The sequence below is a fragment of the Ammospiza nelsoni genome, chromosome 5 (assembly GCF_027579445.1).
Source record: "Ammospiza nelsoni isolate bAmmNel1 chromosome 5, bAmmNel1.pri, whole genome shotgun sequence".
Classification (NCBI taxonomy): Eukaryota; Metazoa; Chordata; class Aves; order Passeriformes; family Passerellidae; genus Ammospiza; species Ammospiza nelsoni.
Window position 1 is genome coordinate 71796236 of NC_080637.1, and position 27273 is coordinate 71823508.

Below are 27273 nucleotides of genomic sequence, written 5' to 3' on the forward strand. Positions count from 1 at the left end.
CCCACTGAAGTAGCTGTCCCTCAGTCAGGGAGTGCAACCAGTTGCTCACTTGGGTGGCAGCTGAAAGAGAACTGGGGATCCCATCCTGTGATGCACTGAGAAACTCCATGGAGGAATTAAACTGCTCAGGGTTACTGAGGTTGCTCTGTGCCACGTGGGTTCAGTTCTTTATTTGCTAAAGTCACCCACCTAAAGAGGTAACATGTACAGAAGGCAGAACTAGAGCTTTTGGAGGAAAACACCGAAGCCTATCATGTGTTATTTACAAGCAAGTTTGACATTTCTTATTTTCTCAAATTACGTTTAGGTTGTTAAGAGGGATAAAAATCTCAGATTTTTTTTCCCTTTGCTTTAAGGATACCAGAATAATTATTCAAAAGAATATGTCAGGTCAAGTGTTAACAGTATGTGCTGTAAATTTAAAAGAAAAAGGGAAAGTAAAGCACCACACACAAGAACCAACCATCTGTTCCAAAAAGCTCTTACAGTCATATCAGTCTTGGTAAGGATTTAAAAAATACAGTACAATTTCTGTGTTAAGATTTATTAAAAGAATTAACAGATTTACCTCAATTAAATGATCCAGAGTGACTTCTGTACAAGATATATTTACAATGAAATTATTATAGCAAGGAAGTACAAAATTTGCAGATCTTCTTGTATGGCTGGGTTTGTGTGAAAATAATATTACCAAAGGAAGAGAGCAGTTTTCAAAAGCAGTATCTTGAAATGTGAAGCAAAGTGACTCAATTCCTTCAGTGTTGAGTCTATGAAATGTTAAGACAACTTGCATTTTCCTCCCATTGCTGAATGCTCAAAGTACAATGACTCTTGGCATAAAAGTCATTGGTGGCAAAAAAAATCAGAAATTTTTTGTTTTGGTTGGAAAATCCTCAGCAATTCCATCATACATGCAGGCCTGCAGCTTGTTTATTTCAGTCAAGGGTTAGCTTTTTTTGTGTGTTAAATGTAAAGCAACTTTAGGCTAGGCTGTTGGTGGCAAGGAACCCAAGTTTCCTTAGGAACTACAATATTAGCTGTTTGATTCAAGCCTTGAAGAAGTAAGCAGATAGGGAATTTGATTTTTTTTCTGGTGACCCAGATGATGAGAGGTGCATTAACAGAGGTGGGGTAAAAACAAAAAGGGAAAGAATGAAAGAATACAGACTGCTCTGGCTGGGCAAATTAAGCATGTCTGAGTTATTTTTTTCATGGTGTGTTTTATGGTCTGCATTACTTTTTAAGTTACATCTGAAAGGTGAGCTCAGTAACACTGTGGAACAAAGTCCTGGGGAACTGGATGAGTTCATATAATCCATGTGCTTGGGGAAGGGCTGCAGGTCCAGAGACCTGGAGAGCACGAATGTGGTTGTTCTCAGTGAGTAGGGTCTGGTGTTATGGGCTGTATCATAGGCTGGCGTTGTGGCCTCATGCTCCCACTCCTGCAGCATTAATTTGTCTTGTGGATTTTTGCTGTGTGCACTTCTACCAACCAGACACCACACCCTTCCCTCAGCCCCTGTGCTCTCTGCTCTTTGTGAGCGTCTTCTGCTGAGCTCTCCTGTGTTTTCAGTGCTCAATGGAGGTTTGTGGCACTGGATACTAATTAGTCTTCCCAGCATGAACTCCCTCAGTATATCATTACAGCAATGAAAATATCACTGCTTGCCTAAGTGTTTGATCTCAAGTCAACCTATCTGCAGGTTTTGGTATGAAGTTGGGGTTAATCCCAGACTGAACATCCACAGGTTTGAGGGGAATTCTGATCAGCAATTTTATAGGCAGTTCAGGTTTATTAGTAGTTAGAGTTATGATTGGGCTTGACTCTCCTGTCTGGATTGATCCTGAAATGTGCTGATCTTTTGCTCTTTTAACAGAGAAAGTGTAAAAAAACAATGTGGGTCTTTGTGAGAGGCACTGTGTTGCCTCTTTTATTCAGCACAATGCACTGAGCATGTTGTGTGCAGTTTTCCATATTTAATGGCTCTTTTATCAAACACAGTTGCTTTAAGCAATGGAATAAAATGTGCAAGTTGTTTCCTTGGCTTCCGATATCCCCCCTCAATCCAAGTTTGCCATTCCCCCATTGACTGCAAATCAAACTGAAAGTGTAAAAAGGGAATGAAAAGATTTATCTGCTTCCATTAGCAAATACTATATCTAACAAAGAGATTCATTTAATGAATAAATAAACACATAGGAGGCACACAGATGTTTTGCCTAAGTTTTTTTGTTTTGTTTTGTGTTTTTAAATAATTTCTGAAAAACACAGTTGAGTCTCCTTAATTGGCACAGGGGCCCCACCAGAGAGAGGAGCATGACAATTAAGCAATCAGTGATCAGAGGTGCCATGGAATATCTGTGCACCTTTTCTGTTGGTAGACAGTTGGTGCCAAGTCCACAGCTCATGTAAATTGACACAGATTTGTGGATCCCCAGATTTGTTCTGGCCCTCAGTTTGGACACTTGTGTACTGGAAACATTTTAACGTTCTCTGCCAATGTCGAGCCTGGTTTGCAAGCAGAAGAAAAGGACAGCAGAACTGAAGCAGGATTTGTGTGCTGGGACACTTATGTCTGCTCCAGTGCCTTTGCAGGCACCAAAGAAGCTTTCAGACCAAAATCTAGACATAGACTAAAATCTAGACATGGAAGGGAGGTGATCTAGGTGTAACACCCATCACTGACCTTGAAGAAGTAAGTTTATCTCTCCTTAGCAGATATTATTACATCCCAACCTGTAAAAGCAGAATTATGGTATCATACCACTGTGCTGAGGTTGTCCATATCTATAAAAAAAGGGTCAGTGCACTGACAGGAGATGTTAAAGAAGTTAAAAAGTCTATAATTTTTTATTAGGAATTAGCCTCTGCCATTTATGCCTTTTGTATTCAGTTAAGTGTGTGGTCATAATCTTTCATCGGGCTACTGTGACTCCTGTAAGAGGTTAATTTGTAAGGGTTAATTCTGAGAGATTTCTATGTAAATATGTCCTCAGGGAGGGACAGGCCAATTAGAACTACCTCTTATGGTGCAATATTTGCAACTTCATAACCTTTAGTAAGCCTTTAATATGGCTTCAGGAAAAAAAATCCTCTGTGGTTGGTTTTCAGGGAAGATCCTAAGGTACATAAATATGAACTGAATTTTATAACATTACTTGAACTTAGGTTCTAAATCTATATTCAGACACTCAAAGAAGTGAAAAGATTTTTCAGAAGTGAAAAAATTTTTCAGAAATTTGAGTCCAGTTTCAGTTGGTGGAAAACTTGCCACTTGTGGAGCCCAGCTTACTGATCAGGTATCTAAATATGGATCTAAACTGTAGTTTGCAAGCATTCATCTCAACATAACTATTCAGACCATAGAAAATAATGATTTTAAAGATTTGATTTGCCTCCCATTTCTTAATGAGTGTTATAGCAACTGAAGCTGTTTAATTCCCAGCTCCCTCCCCCTGCTGAGTCTGAAGGTAGAGAGATTTAATGGATTTGTGTGGACTACATGCCAACTACATCTAAGGGCATGCGTAAGAACAATAAATTATGTTTTTCTCAGGTAAAATCTGTAATAATTACACCTGATGCCTTTGATCCTCAGCACTGGGAGAAGGATGCAAGTATGCTAAACCTCACTGATTTTAACGGGAAAGACGTGGCTTTGCCATTGCCATCATTTGAGGGTGCTGCCCTGGGTACTTTGTGACTTTTCCACATTCAGAGAATATTTTATGGGTAGATGGTGTTCTCCTTGAGTAGAAAAGCATCATCTTTTACGTAATGTGGGCCTGTGTATTATAGAGGAAACGTTAAACTACTTACTCTCTTCATTTTTCTTCTTCTTACCATTTTTTTTTTCCTTTTTAGTTTTCTTGGACTCATCCCACTGCTCTCCTCCCTCTGCCACAAATGGAGGTGGCTTCTAATTTAAAGCTGACCTTTGCCGGGGTCTTTGGCTTCTAAGAGTGCTTTACCCTTTGTTGAAGTGGTTTTAACTTTACTTTATATTTTAAAAAAAGATCAGTTGGGAGACTCTAATGCTCCCAATTCAGCTTTTTTACTAACCGTGCAAGTTAAAAGTCAGCATGGCTGAGAATAAGGGATACAGGGGAGAACATGAGCAAAGGAAAGTGCATATTGATGCACCACAGTAATGCACAGGAACTTCTCATTGAGGTGGTCTCATTGTTTCTCAGTAGAGTCCTCTAGGTAAGAATTGAATATATTTATTGCTCAGTCATATCCAAAAATCTCTTGAAGGTGTTTTAAGAGAGTACTGAATACCCATGACCTGTATTAAACCCCACTGTTGTCTGGAATTTTTATCCTCAGATAATATAGTGAAATTACTAGAATTATTATTCAAAAAAAAAAATCTATGGAGCTCTCATGTCTCTGATAACGTCTACTATGCTCTCATCTTTACCAATCAAGTTCACAATTGGTTTGTTGGGTTTTTTTTTTCTTTGTTTTTTTTTTTTTTTTTGTTTTTGTTTTTTTTTAAGAAAAGTGTAAATTCACTTGAAAATATTGGAGGAGGAACGTGGAAGCGGTGGTGGGAGGGAGGAGCACAGGAGATTAGGATTTTCTGCTGAACTAAAAATTCAATTTGTATGTCAAATAGCATTTTATATATTTCTTCAGAGCAAGTTTCTTAAGTTGTATTCTGAAGGTTTAGGCTTGGCAAAACCCACGTGTCCCATTCCCTACGTGTGTGTTTGTTTTGAGGTTGGTTAGGAAGTAGGTGTGGTTTCACTCATACAAAACATTTCCATTCAGATAAAAGTCTTCTGAAGGACACAAGACCTGTAAAGCCTCCTGGGGTCTCATACTGACTTGGATTTTATGACAACACCATGTTGAATTTCCACAAAGGTTTTAATCCCACTCCCTAACATCAAAAGGAGACTGATTCATAAAACATTACTTCTTTTTTTTTCTTTCCTCAGAATCTTGCTATAGATCTTTTGGAAATGGAAGTAGATATTGTCTCTTGAATTGATTTGTAGTTTAAAAAAAAATAAATCCAGCTCTGGAAGTGTAAGTAACTATTGGCCTGAGAGAAAGGTCTTGGCAATTGGGGAACTTTAATTTCCTAAAAATCAAGAAATAAAGACAAAGAACAAAAAAGTGCCCATGAAATACATGAAACAGATGAATTTCTGTAGCTGCAACATTAATATATCAACACTGTCAAAAAGTCATAATTGTCTCAGCACTGTAACATTATTTATTTAATATTGAGAAGCTATTATTGCACTCTAGTTAAGAAAAAACACTCTTACCTTAAAAATGCATGAAAATAATATTAAAAATTAACACTAAAACTATACAATGTGGCAGTAGGAGGCTCAGCAAATTGATAATGGAATAGGGAGACTTTCAAACCAGGTCAGAAACTACTACATGATATCTTTTTGATGACATTTGAGAGATGAGACATAAAACATACCCATTTCCCAAGAAAAAATGAGCCATTTGTAGAACTTTGCCATCAAATAAAAGCATGAAATACTGAAGGATGCCTGCAGTACTGAGGCCAAGCATGGAGTAAGGGGCTTTGCAGAGTGAGCTTGGCTTTCTTCTGGAGCAAGCATTGACTAAAGGAGGCTGACAGAGGAGCACAGTGAGCATTCAGGGCTGCAATAAAAGTGATGTGGATGGAAATGTACAAATCCCAAACAGGAAATGTTTCACTGTTACTAACTGCTCATTTAGGTGATGCTTTGGCTGCTCATGTTCACATGGTAGTGGGGCCTGAGTGCAATCAGTAAATCTGTCTCATTACAAAAGATGTGTTGTTAAATAAAGAACTGCCATAAAATCCAAGTCCCTTCTCCAGCTCTCTATTGAGAGCGGGAATAAAGCTTTGTCCACAACCAATTTTCACCTCTGGAATCAAGTCTCACCCTTGAATTCAGAGCAATTCTTGTTTCTACCCGGGTTTCAAATGGACTCTGCTCAAATTATTTGTGCATTTGGCGAATTTTTTTCTCCTCTGATGGAAGTAGTATTGCCATGGAAAAATATCCATGGTAGTATTTTTCTTTACAAGATGGGAAGGGTGTCTGTCTAGATCATCCAAAAAGGGTTCTGTTCTGGTAATCCTGTGTTGTTGAGAACCTGCAGAAACAGGGAATAAAAGTGTAAAAGAACTTGTCCATAAAAGTGAAGGAACCATTCAGGTTTATGACATGTGTTGTTTGCAGAATAGCTGGAATGAAGCTAAGTGGGGTCTTTAGGAAGAGCAAGGTATCACTTGCATGACAGAAAGATGACAAAGTTGTAGAAACAGCAGCAAAGTAAATAACAGAATCCTACAAACCTGTATGTGCTCCATTGCTTTATTGCACAGTTTCCTCTACCCTTTAACAATTATAATACCATTAACCATTTCAGCTTTCCTGCTGTTCTTGCACTCACTGATCCATCTTTTATGGTGTGTTCTTTATTCTTCCAGGAAGTGTTTCCAACCAGTGACCAGAAAGAATCTTTAGTCAGTCACGCATTTCAAATTTCCTTGAAGAACTTTCTTGATCAGGCACGATCTCTTCTTGAGCACTTAAATTTATGACTCTTTAATTTTTCTCCTTCATTCTGTATCTCCCTGAATTCAATTTTGAACCACTGTCTCTCCTTACTGAATTTTTTCTCACTCATGATTTTGTACTTATTTTTACATCCTTGGGTTGAGGATCTGTGTGAAATGATTGTGAGGTTTCACAGGAAAAAAAGGACTCTCTAGCACCTAAGTGATCTTGTTTTAGAAACATTTATTTTGTGGAAAGTGGTTTTTTAACATCCCAACTAAATCCAACAAGGAACATTTCCTAGGAAAAAATGTTTGTGTTTGACATGTGCAGAAGCACGGAGAGAACACAACTCCCACCTAGTATTTTTATGAAACATCTTCAAAGGCAAAGGAAAACACAGTTGAAGATCATCAAATATAGCAGTTTCTTTCTGTTCCTTTTGTAGAGGGTGCTGTGCCACTCTGACCCCAGCTCCTTACAACCAGAATTGTCTTGTTTTTCTCTCCTGAGTAGGATTTCATCAGAACAACCAAATTTTGGGTTCAGGCTCCAGATGTCTTTGTTCTAGAGAAACTTGTAGAATGGGGGTTTATCTTCAGAATATCTTTGTTTAGGTACCTCATGGTAGGTATTCTTCTTAAAACATGAATATTATATGTCATAGACAGTGCGTTATTATTATAAGTTACAATTGTAGGGGAAAATGACAGTGGTGCTTAAATGGAGCTTGACAGTCTGCATAGCAGGCACCAGCCATCTGTGCTATGGCAGTACTGTTTGTATTTTAATGTTTAAACATACAGCAAAGATAATTAAGAATAACTATAATTAAAAATGATTACAACAAATTACTTTTCCCTCAGCAGTGATGTGTGCCTCTAACTTGTAAGTTACTTGATGCAGTAACCCTTTGGTAAGGCAGATAGGATAGCTTTGCAATTCCCACCCTGCTTCTTGACAGTTCATAGATTTTTTTCAGGGGCTTTTATTTTTATTTTTTTCCCAAATGATGAAAGAATTTTGCATACTGGGCTTCATACACCTATTTGATGCACGGTAATTATCAGTGAAATTTCATTCTTCTTATCAGAATCTTCACTCTTTTTATTTTTTTTCGTTTTCCTGAGACAAGATTAAAAGTAGCATATTTCTCAAGCTATGGAAATAAAATGACAAGAAAAGAACACTAACTCACACATTTATTTTCATTTTCAAAGAAAAATATTAATATTTGCTCTTGACAAAAAGAAAACAAAATTTGAAACAGAAAGAAACCAACTTTTAGGATAAATTAATGCAGTGTTTGTTGTAAATTCCTGTGCCTAAGAATAATAGGCATATTTTGCAGCCCCATTTGTATAAAGCTCTAATTTCCCCCTTTGTGTTTTTTCCTGTGGATTCTCTTGCTGGGTCCTTGGTGTCTGTCCTCATGGAGATGAACATATTTAAAGCACATGAGTAGGGTTCAAGGCAATTTTTCTTAGTTCTTTTAATGAACAGAATTTCAATTTCTGAGCACCTCCTTCAGAAGACATAAATGGACAGAAAAAAAAGAGAGCAGCTCCTGCAGCTGGCTCTGTAAAGCTCCAATCCTGCTCCAATTCCATGTCCTTGGGCACAAGGTGAGATCCTGCATGGAATTGGATATGACCATGGGTGCAGGATGAGAAACCAGAAGGTTCCCTGATGTCACTGTAGTGTAGAAATAATCTACATTTTCTATGACATTCCTCTGTCATCCTTCCTAATAATTTAATTTGTCTTTGGTGCCAATGGCTTGAAACCAAAGGAATTGGATGTGGCCAGACCATGGGTGCAGGCTGAGAAACCAGAAGGTTCCCTGATGTCTCTGTATTGTAGATATAATTTACATCTTCTATGATGTTCCTCTGTCATCTTTCCTAATAATTTAATGTGTCTTTGGTGCCAAAGACTCGACACAAAAGACAACAGCAGCATCTGGGAGGCACATTTTCACTTCAGAACCTGAGCTCTGCTCTGGTTCAGCAGGGTTTTGGCTTTCCCACAGAGAATTGGATTGTTCCTTGACTGATTGCATATGAAACCGTTTGTCTGTCTATCCATCACATGTCAGTTTAGATGGAACACTTTTTAGCAACTCATTCCATACCTAGTTTTTCATGATGCAAATATAACTCAGTGCCATAACTACCATGATGTGATTTGCCATAATTGCAGGAAGATTCCAAAGCTATTTGACAGATGAACAAGCAAAGGGTCAACCTTTACTTACACCTACTTGACATTTTTGAGGCAGAATCAGATTGGTAGGTCAAGATACTTTGAATTCCTTAATTGATAGAACAAGAATTTAGAAAAAAAAAAAGTAAAAAACAAGAGAAAATTGTTGTCCAGACTACTGCTTATTAAAGATATCTCTGCCTCATTGGCAAATCACCTAAGAAAATTGTTTTGGGTTACTACTATGCTTACTTTCCAAAAAGTGATAATTGCCATTTTGCAGAAACTATCCTCTGAAATTGCTCCAGAATTAGCAATTAGCAATGAACTTAGCTGTGTTTGACTGGACATTAGTGGTGTGACCTGGTGTAAAAACAGTGATAGATGAATGAAAAGGGACACGTTTGTAAACTGAGATTTCCACAGTGGCATTCCTCTTGCCCTGAAGGTGACAGAGGAGCTGTGCAACCTCAAAGGAAGCACAGCTCTGGAGAGCTGAGCAGTTTCATCACATGCTGGTCATTTAGATTATCAGAATGAAGGGAATATGTAAGCGGGACATGAATAAAACATTGCAATAATGTGAAGAAGAATCCAAATACTTTTCCAAACCTAATGTTTTATTTACCACTCTAAGTAGTTTAGTGCTGTTCTGGCATGTAATATTTGATGGGTATTATGTTTTATAAAGTTTGCATTGATAAATGTATCTGCCTTTCATACAGGGGAACCACATGTTCTCCTTGCTTGAGAATAATATTACTCTGCAAGGCTGATTACAACCCTGTTTGAAATTCATTTCAGATTTAAGTGGTGTGGGCCAAACCCGAGCCCTGGTGCAAATCTGCTTGTTCCAATGGAACTCCACCAGAGGAGTGTTTGACCCTATGGGTTAATGTAATGAAAAGATAACAGCATACTGTATGATCACATAAATTAAAGATGGGAAATACCAATTAGGTCAGCTAGTCCTTACCCGGGGGACCAATTTAGAGTGTTCCCTACACTCTGCTCTTGAGTGCTTTGCATTGTTTTAAGAAACTCCTGCAATAAAACTCGTGTCTTGGGAGGCTACGTGGTAGTCCATGAGATATCACGACTAAAACCTGGTTTTTTTCAACATCCATCTCAATTTTTTAATTCTCAATTTTGTCACAAGATTTCTGATTCATTGTAAGGAAGGTGTTTTAGGGTTTTTTTCTATTGGCTTTTCACAAGGTAGATCCCACAGTTTTCAATTATCACTTACCTCAGATTTAGTCAAATAGAATACAGGAGAACTATTATTATTATTAGTAGTATTAGCATTATTAGTATTATTACATTATAGTTATTGACATTATTATCATTATTTTAATTATTATTGTTATAATTATTTATCATTATTATTATTATAAATTGCCCAGGTCAAATACGAATTTTGAAAAACGGTTTTTGTCCTCACTGATGGAAAAGACATGGAAAAGAACTTATGCTCTTATTTCTGTTGCTTTTTGGTTGTTTGTTTGTGGGTTTTTTGAGAGAAAGACTGGAAGCAGAAATACACAAGCAATTAGGAAAGGTTTTACTTTCATCCCAGATAACTCCAAGTAGCACTGGAGATCCTGGGCTCAGATGAGATAAAACCCAATTTCCAGATGCATCTCCACTGCTGTATGCTCCTGGCTACAAAGCTAACACAGACATTCAAGCTGTCATGTACCAGAGTGGTGTCAGAATGTGACTTGGGCAGCAAAACTTGGAGTCTGACAGCAGTGAGAGCTTTGCTCCAGTGCCACAGGGTCATCACACAAATGCCTTGGTCCTGAGTTTGACCTTTCAGTAAAAAAGGGTTCACACTCTCTGAATGAAGCAAATCTCCTTGGTTCTAGCAGGAGAGGCAGGCTTTGATCCAGAGTGTGCCAAGCAGATTCAGGATTTGTTCATAAATTGAACAATTTTTTCAATTTTGTCTCATGCTGCCACAGTACTTCTTGTCCAAGGCAGACTTCAAAAATTTGCTCTGGACTACCTGGCTTTTCTCACACAACAGGTAATTAACTTTGGGGTCTTTTATTTCAGAGTTTATATTGTATCAGGTTGAATAATTTGATCAGGTAGCACAGTGCCTGCTAATGTGAATAATTCATAAATTCGGGGGGGGGGGGGGGGCACTCATACAGCCCAACTTTGATCCCTAATTGTTAAATGATTTGGTTTAGATGAGGAGCCTAACTTCACAATAAATCCTAGTACAGGCAGTGTAACGTCAAAGACAACTTCAGAAACCAATTTTAAACTAATGTAAATTTTCTTTTGCTGTGGTTTGCCCCCAGAGGATTCTGCTTTTGCCACAAGACAGGCCCCCGAAGAGAAATACCTTGAATCATTTCCTTGCTTACATGCCTTTTTGAAATGGTAGAAGGTACTGAGATACATGTAGTAAGTCCTTTAATGATAATGGTAGCAGTAACTATAGAAAAGCTTTTTAAAATGCATATCTATCTGAAAATACAGATCTGAAATGACTGAAAAACAGAAAGAATGGAGAAAAGTGAGGAAAATAGAAGATGGGCTGAAAAATAGAAAAGAACAGTACCTGAAAAGGATCCAAGTGAAATCAATTAGGGTAACTGAAAGAACTTAGAAGCACTGGAATACTAAAGTTAACATTATATTAGTATTAAAGTTAATTTTTCAAAGCCCACAACATCAGAAATGAAAGTATATTAATATTACTAGTTATGTATTGCTTAGAAAGCACACAGTGAGTTTTCCTTGGTTCATGAGCTCTTTCTGCAGGACTGTCACTAGCCAGAAGCTACAGTATCACTGAAAGCAATAGAACTTTTTTTTTTCCTCTCTTTTTTTTTTTTTTAATTGAATTAATTGAAGGAAGAAGTACAGTTTTAGAACCACTGTTGCAATGGCTGTTGGGCAAAATAACCGGCACCCAGTCAGGTTGTTGTCTGTGCTGAGTTTTGCTCAGGTGTGGCTGAGATGTTGTCTACATCTCCCCAGACCCCAGGATTTTAAGGATAAACTGTTTAATTAAGAAATTAATTGTTTGATTTAATTAAATGAAATTATTTATATTTATACTTAAATTATTTTTTACTTTTAACTTAATAACTAACTAATTGTGGCTTGCAATGTGGACTTTTTTATCTAATTATGCAATATTACCTGAACTTACAAGGGAGAAAGTAAAGAAGAATGAATAGTTTTTGCCTTGAAATTCTATTTTATTTTATATATATTGCTATATTTTAAAACTTTAAACTCTAAGTTTTCTATTATGTGATATTATACACTTCTATTTAAACTATATATTTGTAGTCTTAGTTCTATTATTTAATTTTGGAAACCTTCTCCATGGCTTAGGTCAAATACAGTGTTCTCTTGCGGGTCAGTGTTTGTTAGTACAAAAAACCTACAATGTTCAGTAACCAGGGTTCTAACAGCACAGCATCTCTTTTGGAACAGCACAACTCCCTAACAGGTTTTACAGTTATTTTACAGCCTTTCTTTTTGTTGTTGTTGTCACCTCTGTGTCACAGGATGGCTCTCAGCTTGTGCTTCTGGCCAAGTTAATTTAATTTATGTAAGATGTATACATTGAGAAGTGAGAACATGGCGTTTAAAAATGACCAACATTGCTTCAGACAGAGTGCCAACATCCTTAAATTGCCTCCCTTTTATAGATCTATATTCATATGAGAGAGGAGAAAAACAGAGGGTGGCACTTTGCATAGTGTTTCACACATTCTAATAATGCACCATACACTCTTAGTTTTGCAGAAAACATCTGCTGCATTTCCATATAAAAAATTAATAAGGAAGATAAGATGTAATGAAACACAGGAAAGAATAGAAAGTCTAAAGATAAGTCTTATTTATAGCAGACCTCCTTGAATAACTATGTTAGGTTTTAGTCAGGTCAATGACCAAGCTCAAATACACAATAAAAAATTATCTGGGGTCACCTTAAATTAAAAACGGTCAATTTTCCTTCAACATTCTGAAAAGCTAAACCAAATTATTTCAGTTCAAATTAAATGTGTCATTCAGATTGAAACAAAAGGTTTTGTTTAGCTTCTTGACTTCCATTGACTTTATTAAAGCATAGAAATATTTAAAATACTAAGCTTGTACATTTGTAGGTCAAACTAAATCTAGATTAAAATGGGAATGTCTTTCATTTCATAGGTACTTGAAAAAAATATTTCCAACTTTCTTTTCATAATTTCTTACAAAAAAATTACCTGGAAGTGTCAAACTCTTCTTGACCCAAAAAATCCTTTTTTCATTTTCTTTATGAATAAATTTTTCAGCTGAAAGACTTAGAAGGAACATGGCCAGTTCAATGTCATGTATGTATTCAGCAGTCTGAATACAAAACACAGACAATAACTATAAAGATGTTTATGCATAGGCATTTATGCCATGGTTTCAAGGACCTATTGATTATCATTTAGCTTTCACAAAGCTTGAGAACAAAAGATATTTTCAAAAGAAATCTCTGCCTAATCAAAAACTTGAATGAACACACCTAAGCTTATTATCCTTCATGTGGAATTTCAGGAAGTAATCACCAAACAAAATAGTTTCTTCAGAGCATAAGATTTGTATAAAGTTCAAAAGGAATGACTGAAAGTACTGATGGTATGTATCCATAGATTTTATCATGCCTGCATGCTTTGGTTTCTTTTAAAAGTTTTGAGATTTTAATATTCTTGAAAAACACTAGAACCCATTTTCTTGTCCTCAGCCGTGAACTATGCCGTATGGAATGGTTCCACGTCCTTGTGGGTCAAGCCATCTTGTGGGGGACCCTCTCCAAAGAAGACAAACTTCCCAGACAGTTCCTGGTTTGGGATCTACTAGGGAAGTTGACAGATAATTGATTCTAATCCAAACATTCCCAAAGAGATATTTTCCTCTAATGAGCTTCTCAAAAGTCTCTAACATGGGACCCTTGACAAGTTTGTATGTCAGGGAGCTCCAAAATCTGGTAAGAAAATGCTGACTGGTGATAGATTCCTGGTGTGCAGGAGACTGATTCCTGAGCACTCGAGTTCTCTTCCTCATTTTGCCCTATCACTTTTTCTTTGCCATCCCCTGTAAAAGCAGTTTCTTTGTGTTGGCAGCCTAGAACTCAATGTATGAAATCAAATCATTTGTTTTGCACTCATTTTCAGTAGCTTATTGTAACTTTGTGTGATTTGACCTTTGTCTTCTTTGCTCATCTTTGACTTAAAAGTGCAATGCTTTCTTTTTACCCCATCTTTAAATTTTATGATAAAATATGTTTAATATTTCCTTAGGCTCTGAGACTGCTGAGTGTTGCACAAGATCATATTACTGCTCAAATGAAAAACATCAGTGAGAAAGCTCAGAGCTGAGGAAAAGGCTGATTTCTTGCTTTTCTTTAGTTGCTACAAACCTTGGTTATTGACAAAAACTTCCTTGTATACAAAAGCACAAGGGGGCAGCATTACATTAAAATAAATTGTTGCACTCTGTGTGTGTGTGTGTTAGTGTGTGTGTCTATGTGTGTGTACAGAACAATAATCATGTAGGTAATGCTAAGGTTGCAGAAAAAAAATTGCTATTTGAGTTTGTTCAGAATGCCTTATTAGTTTACTTGTCCTGATGGCATTGGTAAGCTAGAGGAAAAAAAAACTTTGAGGCTGTGGAGAGTTTTTTACTTTCTCTTGTGTGGCAGATCCTTCATGCATCTTCCTTTCCCTGCTTTCCCTCATCAATAAATATTTATTTGTGTTTTAAGGAGCAGCACAGCTTTTCAGAAGACTTTCTTTTATGACTCTCTGGCATGAATAACAACCCCTTGCTCCCTCATCAATACAGGACAGGGCTCTGGACTGCAAAGGATTTCTGCCAACCTTGGGAACTTTCAAAATTGATCACCAAGGACCTATTTGGAAAAGACCAGTGGAAATGGCATGTTCTGTTGTGGCAATGCTTGTATTAACACTCTGAACAGCTGGCTTGATATAGATTCTTAAAAACGTGGTTTTGGGTGGAAATACTTTATTGTAGAAACTTGCCTTCAAAGAGCAAGAGTGTTTGTGATGCCTTTGCAAGGATCTGGTCACGTCCACAGTGTTCTCACTGCTTTCCTGTAATTCATTACACGGGAGTGACAGGAATTTTCTTTTTTTTCCTGATTTTGAGTAATTGAAATTACTATCATTGAAATTATTATTGAAATGATTTTCCTGATTTTGAGTAATTGAAATCCCCAGTGTCTATTTGCATGGAATTAATTATCTGCACCACTTTCTGAAGCCTGAATTCTGCCTCTGTAGATCTGTCACTTTCAGTTTAAATTGACTGCAAGGTCTGACTGATCTTTGCTGGGTGGGTCATTTTGGTGCTATGCATCAAAATGCAATCTAGTAATTTTTTTTCCAGGAGGTGTAGTGGCAAAGATGGCTAATTGAAGTGGCTCTAGCATGTTTCAAAACATCTGAAATATGAAAGTGTATTTTTTGGTTTTTGACTCAGTGTTGGAAAAGAGGAGTTGTACACTTAGAGACAGGTCTAAATGCCAGTTGAAAGAATGGCATCATTGTCTAGGGCAGGGTGTCAGTATTTGGTTGCAAAGACCTAACTCCAGCTATTATTTAGGTTTTGTCTCTAGAGATGCAAAGATTTTCCATATTATTTGGCATCACCTTCTGGAGGCACTGCAGGGAGTATTGTGTAATTCCACTTGTGTGAATGACTGTTTGCCACCTGTGTGAATATCTCCACACATCATTCTCACAGTCTTTTATATAATTCAGTTCTGGAAAAGAGAGTAAAAAAGGCTTTTCCAAGGGCTGGCTCTCTAGAGGCTGAATCCCCCTCACCAGGTATTCAGTTTCCTGGGGTTGTCTCAGAAGATAAACAGAAATTAATGCACTGCATAATTTTAAAACTAAAAAATTGGTGTCTGGCTGTTGGCCACATCAGTAACCACAAATGCCAGTAATCTTTGACAATTGTCACTCGTCCATCTAAGGAATTGACTGCTGCTTCATTTCCCTGCCAGAAAGGCCTGAGTAGTTTATAAAAGGGGGACTTCAGGACTGAACTACATAAAATTGAAAGGTTGGTATTAACATTTTTTAAAATTTATATATTTTTTTTCCTCTCAGTATGCTCAGAACCTAGAAAGATGAGAAAGGACCCTGTTCTAAGAAGGAAAATTTATGATAGTAACTTCAGGGTAGAAATATTAGAGAGAAGACTTTTATTGCCCTTTTCCTTGCAGTTCTTTCCTTAAGTGAAAAATAAACATTTATTTTCAAGTCAAATGAATGGGTCATGTCACTCAGTTTGAGTTCTGTCACCATGGTGCTAATTATAAGTAATCTGATGATGAACTTTGGGTCTAGAAATGGTTTTAAAACTATAAAAGTGTTTCCTTTCCTTCCAAGAAATTTTCATCTTTGTATTTCACTCTTTCAGCTGTGTTTTTGACCTGTTATTATGTTAAGTTTAGCCTTATATAATTGGAATACTTTCCCCTGATTTTTGTGCTTGGCAACTGTGAGAGCCTCTCTCAGCTCTTTTCTTTTTTTCCTCATTTTTTAAAATGCCTTCCTCCTTCCTACAGTTTTGGAAATGTAGCTAAATTATTGTAGTTGTCTTTACTTCACAAAAAAAACCCCAAAACAAACAACTGTATGGAAGGCCATTTTGGAGAATTTATCTCTTTTTCTATAAAAAAGCATAACAATTGATACCATCTGCCCCTGTTTTTCACCTGGGTCAATAGGCGTTGAGGCTATTGAGTCTTTTAGTCATATCAGATCATCAAAGAGATACCTTTTCTTCCTCCAGAGAGATTATTTGTGTGTCTCTTACCAATCACATCTGCTTCTATAAGACATGGATTATATCTCTATGTTCTGGTATCTTCTATCTGGAGATTTGAACAGGAGTTTTATTTCTGTCTCTGAATCTCCCTTCTCCCCCAAAAGGTTTATTCTGATATGAAGCAGTTTTTCAATCTAGTGACACGAGTCAGCACACACCTTGTGTTGTGCTGCTTGTGCATCAGGCTTATCCTTGGTGGAGTGCCTGGGACTCCTCTCCTCTTTCCATGGTCACATCCTGGTGAAATCCAGCTTTAATTACCTGCCACAATAAAATTATAAAGAACTATTAAGAAAGGAAAAAAAAAAAAAAAGTTGCAGAGAGAATTATTTGTAGCCAAAAAAAATAAAAGGAACCCAGTTGTAGTCCAAGAATCGTTTGATAATTTTATTTTACTCATTTAGTTTGATTGTTTTTCCACAATATTGTCCTACATTTGATTCAGCTAAAATAGTTTTCCTTTTACACCAAGTTCTCCCCCATTTGGAGCTGTTAACTGAGATCAATAAGTAGGGTTAGCCTGAGATTTAGGACACCATATCAATACCAACCATTGAAACTCCTTTGGCCATACATGTGGCAGAAAAGCCAGACAGTTAAAAGTAAGGATGAGTTATTTTGGTCAGTTTTGCCAACAAAAAACAATTTGCTTGTTTTTAATAGGAAACTAAATATCAACTTTTCATTTGGGCACTTAAGAATCCTGCAAGTTTGAGGTTTTTTAAGGGCTGGGTTGGACTGCATCACTTCTGTCTCTAAAATGAACACAACATCAAGCTTTAATTTACAGTTTTCTTTCACCTAGGTTCTGAAAATACCTCAATATTAGGGTGAAGCAACTCATAAAAATCTTGATTTTATAAAAGTGGTCTTTTCCAGCTGAAACAACCCCATGATTGTTGCTCTTGGTTGGCTGGCTGCTCACACAGTGCACTCAGGCTGCAGAGGAGTTGAATGCCAGGGAAAGCCACATTCTCCCAGCCACTGCAAATGGCCTGAGCTAGATGCTCTTTGAGCAATTCCAGGGAAGTTATCAGGACTGGGAAAGCATCTCTGAACAGTGTAGAGTAACATGTGTCTCTTGCTGCCATGTTATAAACAAAACTGGCAACGTGATAAATTAGGAGGCATTATTTTCCTTTGATATTCTTCTTGCAAGCAGCAACACCACATAACACTCTGGAGTGTCCAAAGGCTACTTAAACTTTACATGCTATTTGTAGGCAGCTTTTCTAATTTTATTGTAATTTTATGATGAGACTTTATAATAAATAGGCTTATTCTCTGAGTAAAAATACAAAACAAAAGCATGAACCGTTCAGTGCTCAGAGAGGTTGGTGGTGTAAAGGGAGGGTAAATAGCATTTGCCTTCTGCCTATAACTGAGAATAGAGGTAAAGAATTGATCTATTATTCAGAGGTGCTGCCCTTTGTAATTCCCATTGACTTTGGGCTACATATCCAGGTGCTTAAGTGAGATAAATTTTTAACATGCAAAGGTGGAAGTGATGTTTTGGCATAGGGTCCCAATTTTCCCCTGCAATTTCTCCCTTTTCAAGTTTTAATTTTATGTTTTAGTTGATTGCTTTTGCCAAACTTAACAGAGTCTTAAAATCTTAATGTAATATTTCGCTACACTTTTTTTTTTCCTTTTGAAATTAATGATTATACTAGATTTGTTCCTCAGGTCCTTTCAGCTTCCATAAAGGAGACATGAGTACTAGGGAAAAATGGGTAATATTGCTATGTGTGAAATTCATTTTATTCTCTCTTCTAAGTATTGGACAAAAGGCAAATCTAATTAATGAGAAAAGGATTATTTGTATAAACTTGTGTTCTTTAGAGGTTTTAAGAGGAGCCAGTCGGCTACATATCTGTGTTGAAATGCACAGGCATTTTTAGCTTGGGCATGTTACTCAGCTGCATAGTGAAAGTTTCTGATCTAGAAAGTCATTCTGGTTCAAATATGTAGAAAAAATTCCTGAACAATGTAGAGAAGAGCTTCCTTGGCCCAAGCTGTGTGAGCTGGCCATCTACGCCAGCAATCCTCACTGCAACATGGGCATTTTTGGGATAATCTTGTTGGGGATTGTGTAGGGGGAATCTTGTTTTCTGAATCCAGCTCCAAGAGCAGAGATGCTTAAGGGTTTGTGAGTTCAGAATTAAGAACTGAAGAATTTGCTCTTCATGGACTCACTGATCAAACTTGAACATGATGCTTAACCTCCTTGTGCTTTCCCATGTGTAAAAATGGATAACCCTTCCTTCAGAGAATGATATCAAATGCTTTCTGAAGAAGAAACTTCTTCAGAGCAAGAATGTCTGTAAAACATTCTGATATCAGAGAAATGTATGTTTTACAAGTAAGAATAGTTATTTATCTGAACTAAGGAGGGAAGGAGGTAAGTGGGCATGGGCAGACATAGAATTTGTCATAGGAACACAGTTTTAAACATATATGAAGGGAACAACTACTCCATTCCCTGAAATTTGCATGGAGCATACACAGGATAGTAGTTTATTTGTTTCTCCTTTCCTAAATTTAAGATGAAAGCTCTGTACTTTCTCCTACCTCCAGATCCTCTGCATTTGTCCCTCTTTGGCCACAGACGCGACTGGACTTATTCCATTAAGGGAAATCATGTTTGAGGAAGTTGATGCTGCTCAAGTGTGTCAGTCCCCTGTGCTAGACCCTTAAAAGCATGGAATTACCAGATTCAGAGACACCTCTTAACCTCCCCTCACACCCACACAGCATGTCTCTATTGACAGTGACAGATACTGCATCTTAATAGGGAACCTACTTCAGCCTCCAGCAGAGAAGGAAGCACTCTACTCATTAATCTCCTTCAGAGTATAGTCTGAACCCTTATTTACAGCCTCAGCAACATTAGCAAGCGTTCTGTGTTGACATATGCACACAGGTTAGGCGTGTCAGACAGGATGAGCTTCTGGGGGAAGCTGATGTTTTAATGAAGGCTCTGCCTCCTCCCCGTCACGGGGAAGCGCTGCCGGCTCTGCCGCTCGCCATCTGCAAAGCAGCATCCCAATGGCATTCCTCATCAATCCCAGCCCACCCCCTGCAACACAACACCAAACTCTGCTGGTGGAAGGCTTCAGTCAGCTTCTGCTTTCTGTGGTAGTGGACAAGACATGAAAACCTGGAAAAGAGCAGGTGTCTATACAAAATATTCTCTGTTTTGTGATCAGCATTTGGGCCCTTCCACTTAAGTTTGATGGGAAGCACTGCTTTTCTCCACTTGCCAAGACAGGAAAAAAAACCCAAAAAAACTATTTAAAAATAATTTCAGAGGCTTGTATGAATCACTCTGTTGTCTCATGAAAACCTGATCTGGGCAAAACCAGTGCAAAGTCTTGAATGTTCTGCATTTGAAATCATTATGTGGCAGATGTACTCAGAAAATTGGATAAGCAAATAGCTCCGTGTTTTTTACCACCTACATTTCAGAGTGCTGGGAAATGTCTAGGTGTTAGTTGAAAGCTTATCATATGCTAAAAATGTAATACTGTCAATGCTACAAAAGGGCCTGTTTGTTTTGAGCTGGTTATCTGTGCTAAGGATTAGGAATCAGTTATTTTGGTAGGGCTTAAAGGAAACTGAGGGATGCTCTGGAAGAGAAAGGTAATGTTTAATTTAAAAACAAATATTGCTCATGGTATTAGAGGGATACTGTACACTAGAAATTTGATGCCAGTAACCAAAATCAAAAAAGCACTCTGGCTGGTGCATGAGACTGGAAAGTCTCAGCTCTGGCAAGGTCTTCTCCTTGCAGTGATGCCTCCAGGAGCACATCTGTGAGTGTGCCAGCTCAGGGTGGATCAGCTTTTAGAGGACATCTCTAATATGGTTTTCCTGCTACAGCTTCCTAGAACCCATCCAGGCTGGTGGGTTTGGAGGGTGAGGCATTTGGCTTGTCTGAACACAGCTGTGTAAAAGCACCTGGGAGATATTCTGGCACCTGCAGGAGAACTGGGTGAGGCATTGTACTTCAGAGAGTTACACAGGTGAGTGGTTGGCCATGCAACAGTGTTCTGCCTGTGTTCTCACATTAACTACAGGAATTAAAAAGGACATCTGGAGGCTTGATTCCTCCTATTATGTCCTGTCTTGCCAATAATATTGACTAGATAAGCTCCTCTCAGAAGAAATAGTACTTGTTTCTTTAACAGGATGGGGACAGACCCGAGGGAGAATGGAAAGTAACCTGTATGTCACTCTTACATATAGGGCCATATATTCTGAACTCGTGACTCTCTGTCTTGCTATCCTTTATATTAACCCATTTAATTTAATACAGATGGGTCTCTATCTCTTCCTGTTAAATTCACTTGACCCTTCCTTGCTCACCTATATAAATTCCAGTATAGATTTTTTTTGAGGGATATCATCTGAAATGTTTTATTCATGGTACAAAATCATACATTAGTATCAATGTGTCTGATCCTTTGAATAATGATTGCTTGAAAACATGCTTTTTATCTGATCAAATGCTTAGCAACTCCATATTGGATAAGGGTTATGGGCCATTAGGCACTAGATACAAGACATCCCTTAAAATGTAGGAGGATAGTCACTGCAACTTCTTCAAATTTATCTTAAATTTTCTCTAATACTTCATTAACTGGATTAGGGTCACCTGCTGTGTTTTACAGCATTATTCTGTATTGTTCCAATAGCCTGCATGGAATGAACACAAGATTTATCAATAATCTTAATTAGCAAGCAGTAATAAAGTAATTCAGGGACGCAGCAGCTCACCACATTTGCTTCTATGCCCCTGTAATTTTTCTGAAAACAATTATTACAACTGAGATATATGAAAGCAGATTTCAAAGAATGTGCTCAGCAAAGGGTCTGAAGGAGAAGCAAGGTTTTCAGATGAGACAAGGATTATTTATATTGGACACAAAACTCCCACGAGGTCTTGCTGCCATGGCCCCTCTTGCAGACAGGGGCTGTTTGGAATTCATTCTCTTTGCCTTCACCACAAGTGCAGATGGTTGTGTGTAGTATCAGCAGCTTCATTCTGCAGGGAATGATTAATCAAATGCAAAAGTCACAGAGATTGGTATTTATATTTTTGGTATTTAACAAGACTTGGATATTAGGGAACAAAAGAATGCACTTTTCCTATGAGTTGCTCTTTAGCTCTACAATTTTTTAAAAACATTGGTGGTCATTATTAGCTTTTCAGAGCACCAAAAGAGAGATGCTTACTTCCATTCTGATAACATTATCACAACCTAAACATTCTGAAAAGAACAGAAATCCCCACATGAAAAAAAAAATTCTGCATTGCCAGTAAATCTTCTTTTCAGGAGCCCTGTGGCAATGAATACACTCTTGGGACACTGAGGCATAGGAGAGAGGAATAAAATTGCAGAGTCACAGTGCTGTGGAGTTTGGGCAGGATAAAAGTCCTTGGGGGGACACAGGGGAGGGATTTTTGAAAAGGGACAAGCCTGCTTGGTGATTTTGAAAACATTCAAGGTGTTCAAGGTAGCTTCAAAGTCATGTCAATAGCATGGAAATGAGGCCAGTTGTGATGTTTGAGTAATCCTGACTGGGTAACTCCAGCCCTGAGAGCAACCTCATCCTGCTTTTGGGACAAGACACCACATTCTGTGCCACCCTCAGCCCACAGGTCTTGTGGACTGTATCCAGGGGCTTGGAGGGTGGCTTGGAAGGTCTGATCTAAGGTGAGGCAGACCCCAAGACATTCAGCATCTTGGGCTATGCCTTCCTCAGAGCTGTTTCTGGAGCAGACTGCAGCCACTTTATATTTGCCTAGTCAATCTCTTTAAAATGTAGCACTGATGGCAATGAACCAGTCAGATTATGGAAAATATGCACCTAAAAATCATATTTGACTGCAAAACTGCTCAGCGTTGATCAAATCTTGTCATGTTTGTCTTTGTCATGCTCTCCTCATACACCTCAACTTCTGCCTCCTTACTTGTAATTTTTTGAGAAATGGCATTATGTTAGCTAGTAAAAATTACGCTTCTTCTATGAGATATGAGCTTATTTATTTGATGCACAATAGGTAATCCATAGCTGCACATTTATAAGCACCTGCAGGGGTAGAATACCTGGCCTTTGCTATTCTAGACCTACAAATGCACACACAGACACTCTTTGGCACAGATGCACAAAAAAACCCCTATGTACTGATTTACTGACTCACTCCGAGACAGTGCAGTCAATGGTTTTGGTTTCATGGTTTTCATCCTCCGCTGTTGGCAGGAAATGCAGATGGAAGGAAGCAAAGACCTGAGCCCAGCATCTGGTGTCCTCTCCAACTCCCAGGACATGACCTCCAGAACCTGCTGCTAAAAAACGCCGAAATCACAGAAAAGGGAACTGGCTCTGCCACTTCAGAACCAGCACAGGATTTGCAAGGCAAGCTTTAGTATCTGTTAAAAAAAACACCTAGCAGAGGTACTTGGACACTGACAGCTCGTTTCTAATCAGCATCCCAGAGCAGAGAATTATTACATCTTACGATTATTTTTTATTTACATACATGGCAGCCTGACAAAATGAGGTTGATGCTTTCTCCACTTTTTAGTTTCCAGCTGACTATCATTTTCTTTTAAGATTAAGTAAGTAATTTATTGAACTGTAGCATCAAGTATTTATTAGGAAATTGCTGGGTAATTTTAACTGTATCTTTTTTTAAAACATAAATCTGCATCCAAGGCCTCCAGTAACTTTGTGCGACTCTGCACCATTAATTTCTTCCAGAGTGACATTCTGATATGAGCTGAACAGATGGAATTGCAGGATTGTTCTAGCAAATTTATCATAAAAAATGCATCCGACACCTGTGTAATTTGCCTAATCATTTTCCTAATAAGCTCCCACCATTAATTATGCACGATTTCCACAATGCAATCAAGATAAAAGTAAATCTGATGACTTAATACCCTTCAAAATAATTGGTTCACCCAACACAAGGCCTCCTTTGCTTTCCATAGCCATTCCAGTTAATTAGAAAAAGGGTGCACCCTGTAGGAGTCAGCAGAATGGAGGCTGAGCTCATGGTGGGAGGCAGGCCTGCTGGTTTTTTGGGCAGGAGTCAAGGATATTAACTCATGAAAGAGAGGAAGGGCCCCCCCGCCTCCCATTGCTGCCTCTCCCCCCCTGCCCACCCCACCCAGCAGCAAACAGATGCGATTAGTGTTCTTCAGCCATCAGAAAACTGACTGCAGGACTCCCAGGGTCTAATGAGAATCAACTTTTCGGCGGCTGCTGTCTTGTGGTGCAGCCCACCTGTCACATCATTAGGTGCAGCATGTGCCTGGAATTCACTTTGCTAAATGAGATTTACAGGCCCCAGTGAAACCCATCCTGCAGCATTCCTGCTTCAATTAGCTAAAGATTAATTGTCTGAGAAAGGGAATGAAAGTTTTACTTCAACTGACCTGAAAATGGTGGGAGGGGGGGAGAGAGGAGAGAGAGGGGGAGCTGGGGAGGGGGGCAGAAAGTATGGCTCAGGTATTCCACATAGGCCTCAGGCAGCGTGGAAAAACGTGATAATTTAAAGGTGCTGCAAATTTCCTACACCTCGTCTGGATGAGTGAAATTAACTAGCACTAAAAGCTGTCAAATTAAAGGTTGACTTCCAGATATTAGCACCTTAAATGTCACCGAATATTCTCAGTCTCTCCCCTCCCCACCTTCCCTCCTTTCTCTCCCTCGGCCTCTCTCTCCCCCTGCCCTCCCCATCATTCCTCCCCCATCTCTTTTTTTTTTCTTTCTTTTTTTTTTTTTTGGCAAACAGGCATCTCAGCACACCTGCACGTGCACGCAAACATTATCCTGCTGCTGTTCCTGCTAACTGCCTGTGCGTGCTCAGGCCAGCGTCGCTCGGCATAAACCTCAGACGTAACCATGGCTACAGAACAACTGGCAATTACAAAATTTCCTCCATTTTTTAATGTTACACTAATTATGTTTGAATGTGTTTTAATGAAGAAAGGAATCGAGGAGATGAAACAGTGCTCTCTGCATGAGGAAGAGTGGGGGTGAGAGCCTGTGTCTCCTGTCTTTGACAGCCTGGAATTCAAGCCCAGGAATGGTAAAGAGCATCTTGAAATCAGGTGATGTGCCTACAAGTATGTGGTGCTTGCACCAGCACATGAAAATACATGGATTAAAATTTAGAATCCCAACAATAACAACAAAAAAGGGCCAGGCCTGCTCATAACATTGAGGAGAACGAATGGCATCTTAAATTGAACTTTATTTCAAGACTAAAAGATGGCTGCGTGTTCTGCAGTGCCATTGCTTGGGATATCCTGCTATTGTAGATATTGTAGAATGATTTCAGTTGGAAAGAACTTTAAAAACCACCCAGTTCCAACCCCCTGTCATGGGCAGGGACAGCTTCCACTAGACCAGGTTGCTCAAATCCATATCCAGCCTGGTCTTGACCATGCACTTCCAGGCATGTGACATCCACAGCTTCTTTGGGCAGCCTGTTCCAGTGCCTCAGCACTCTCACAGTGGAAAAACTTCTTCCTTAGCTTTTGTTCAGTTGTGATTTTGAGTGAGAAATTCTTTTCTTGTGTTCTGCATGGTATGAAATATATGGAGTGTGAGCTGATTTTCATGCTTGTACCATGTGTAAAACGTTTTAAAAAAATTGTTATTACCTATTGTGCTCTCAGCACAATGGTAACAATGGTCTGGCATGTCTGCTTGTGCTCCATCCCTGGCTGTGTATCATCCAAAATTCTAGGTCATGTCAAAAAAATTGACTGAGGCCAGTAAGCCCTTGCACATGGGTACCTCCTGAGCCAGCTGAGGTGTGGGAGGCATGGTCCAAATGCTCTTTTTGGATTTTAATGGCATAATGGAGGAACACATTCTGCCACCCAAATTATTCATCAGCCTCAGAGGTTTCCATCAGCAGAACCTAGTGGATGTCCTGCCAGCGTATGGTTGCAGCTGGGTCTTGTGCTGGTGTTGGTGCCTTCAAACAGGGCAAGATGAGACAAATCCAAGTTAGAAGGAGAATTGCACTTCTGGCATTTTGAGCTGGGGTCACAGGGCTGCTGTGCAACAGGTTTGGGTGTTTGACTGTAGGGCTTTTTAATAGGACCTATTTGGTTCTATTTTACCTGGGGGGAGTCAAGGAAAAAACCCCAGCAAACAACATTTTGCATCCTACTGCTCCATCTTCTCTGCTAACCTGGTAATTTAGCATGCACGCACACCCACTGCTGAAGGTGGGGTGGGGATAGTGTTACAAATTTCCTCGCAGCAGTGAGCTCTGGATCCCAGCTGTGTCTTCAGCGGCATGAGCCAGCTTGATTATGCTAAAGCACCCCTGGATCCCTTCCTCTTTTGTTTCAGTCTACACAGGGTTTTAAAGCTTAAACATTTGACATGCTTGGGTAGTTTCTTCTCTAATTTTATCCCAGCTGACTGTGCAATGAGTTTAACTCAGAGCCCTTAGGTGCAAGCCACTTTCCACAATGTATATTAAACCTTATAAAACTAGCCTGTATGTCATTATCCAGAATATAATTACCTATATTGGAATTTGGCCAGGATACTGGGGCTAATATTGTTAGCCTTGCAAAAATTGGCACGGGACTTTCTAATGACCACATGTGGTCAGTGCCATATGTTTGCAGCTCATCTAAGGGATGGTGTCTCTCACACAGCCATGCCCCCTTGAAATCACTTCAGGGCAGGAAAGCAAAAGCTCAGAGGCCAGACAGGACAGGTTCAGAGACTGGTGACATCTTTGATGTGAAGCAGACACAGCTCTGTGGCAAGCCAGAGTGCTGCGTGGCCAGGAGCTCTCCCTGACCCAAATTTCCATGTTCCCTCCCTCTCTTCTGCCAGCCCTCAAGCCTTCACAGCCTAGCCTGGCGAGAAGGGTCTCTGCCCTTTCTGGAGATGAGGTATTTTACATAAAGATGTATTTTTTTATCACTCATCACACAGGTGACTTAATCCACTCAACACACTACATTTGACAAGGATGGCCTAAACCATAAACTCTGTTAGAAATCTTCTATAAAGCCCTTTTATTTTTTAAATTTCCTTGTGTTCTATGTCAGACAGTCATACCACACCCTAACTGAGAATGACCATGCTTTAAAATAATTAAGCTAATATTAATGTTCTCATTAAAGGGAAAGCTCATTTAAATATATGGTCAAATGTTTCCATGTTTGCTCTATATGCCACAAAGAAATTTGGCATAGCAATTTGGAAATTTTGGAATCTCTCAGACAAACAGTACTTTACCACTGCTCTGGTCAGTCTGATGAAACTCATCTCCATCCCATTGTTCAAAGCGTTCAGAAAAACGTGAAAAAACGTTGGGCTTTGAGCACCTGTGGTAGAATGTCATTACAGGGTTCAAAATGAAACTTGCTCTGCTATTTCCTTCTTATCCTGACAAGAAGTGTTCAGTGTTCCTGTCCTTTCCCAGTTTCTTCTTTGTGACTCTTTCTGAGTCTCCTCAGAGTGACCAAGTCACCCCCTCTTGCACTGCCTGTGTGTGTGGGGTTCTCCCCACTTTTCTTCTTCCCTCTCTCCTTTCAACTGCTGAGCTGTATTCTCTTCAAATTGTACCATGAAACCCTCCATTTACTTTAGCCTGTGATAAAATAGATTTTCATTATA

The 27273-nt window shown here is 38.8% G+C and overlaps 1 long non-coding RNA gene across 1 annotated transcript in view; it reads left to right on the top strand.

The window, feature by feature from the left end:
- The window catches only part of LOC132073867 (uncharacterized), an 88193-nt gene extending 64774 nt beyond the window's left edge, over positions 1–23419 (top strand). The window contains exons 2-3 of the long non-coding RNA XR_009418535.1: positions 20485–20627; positions 22870–23419. This is a non-coding gene — a long non-coding RNA (uncharacterized LOC132073867). The remainder of the gene's footprint in view (positions 1–20484; positions 20628–22869) is intronic.
- Positions 23420–27273: the final 3854 nt, after the last annotated feature.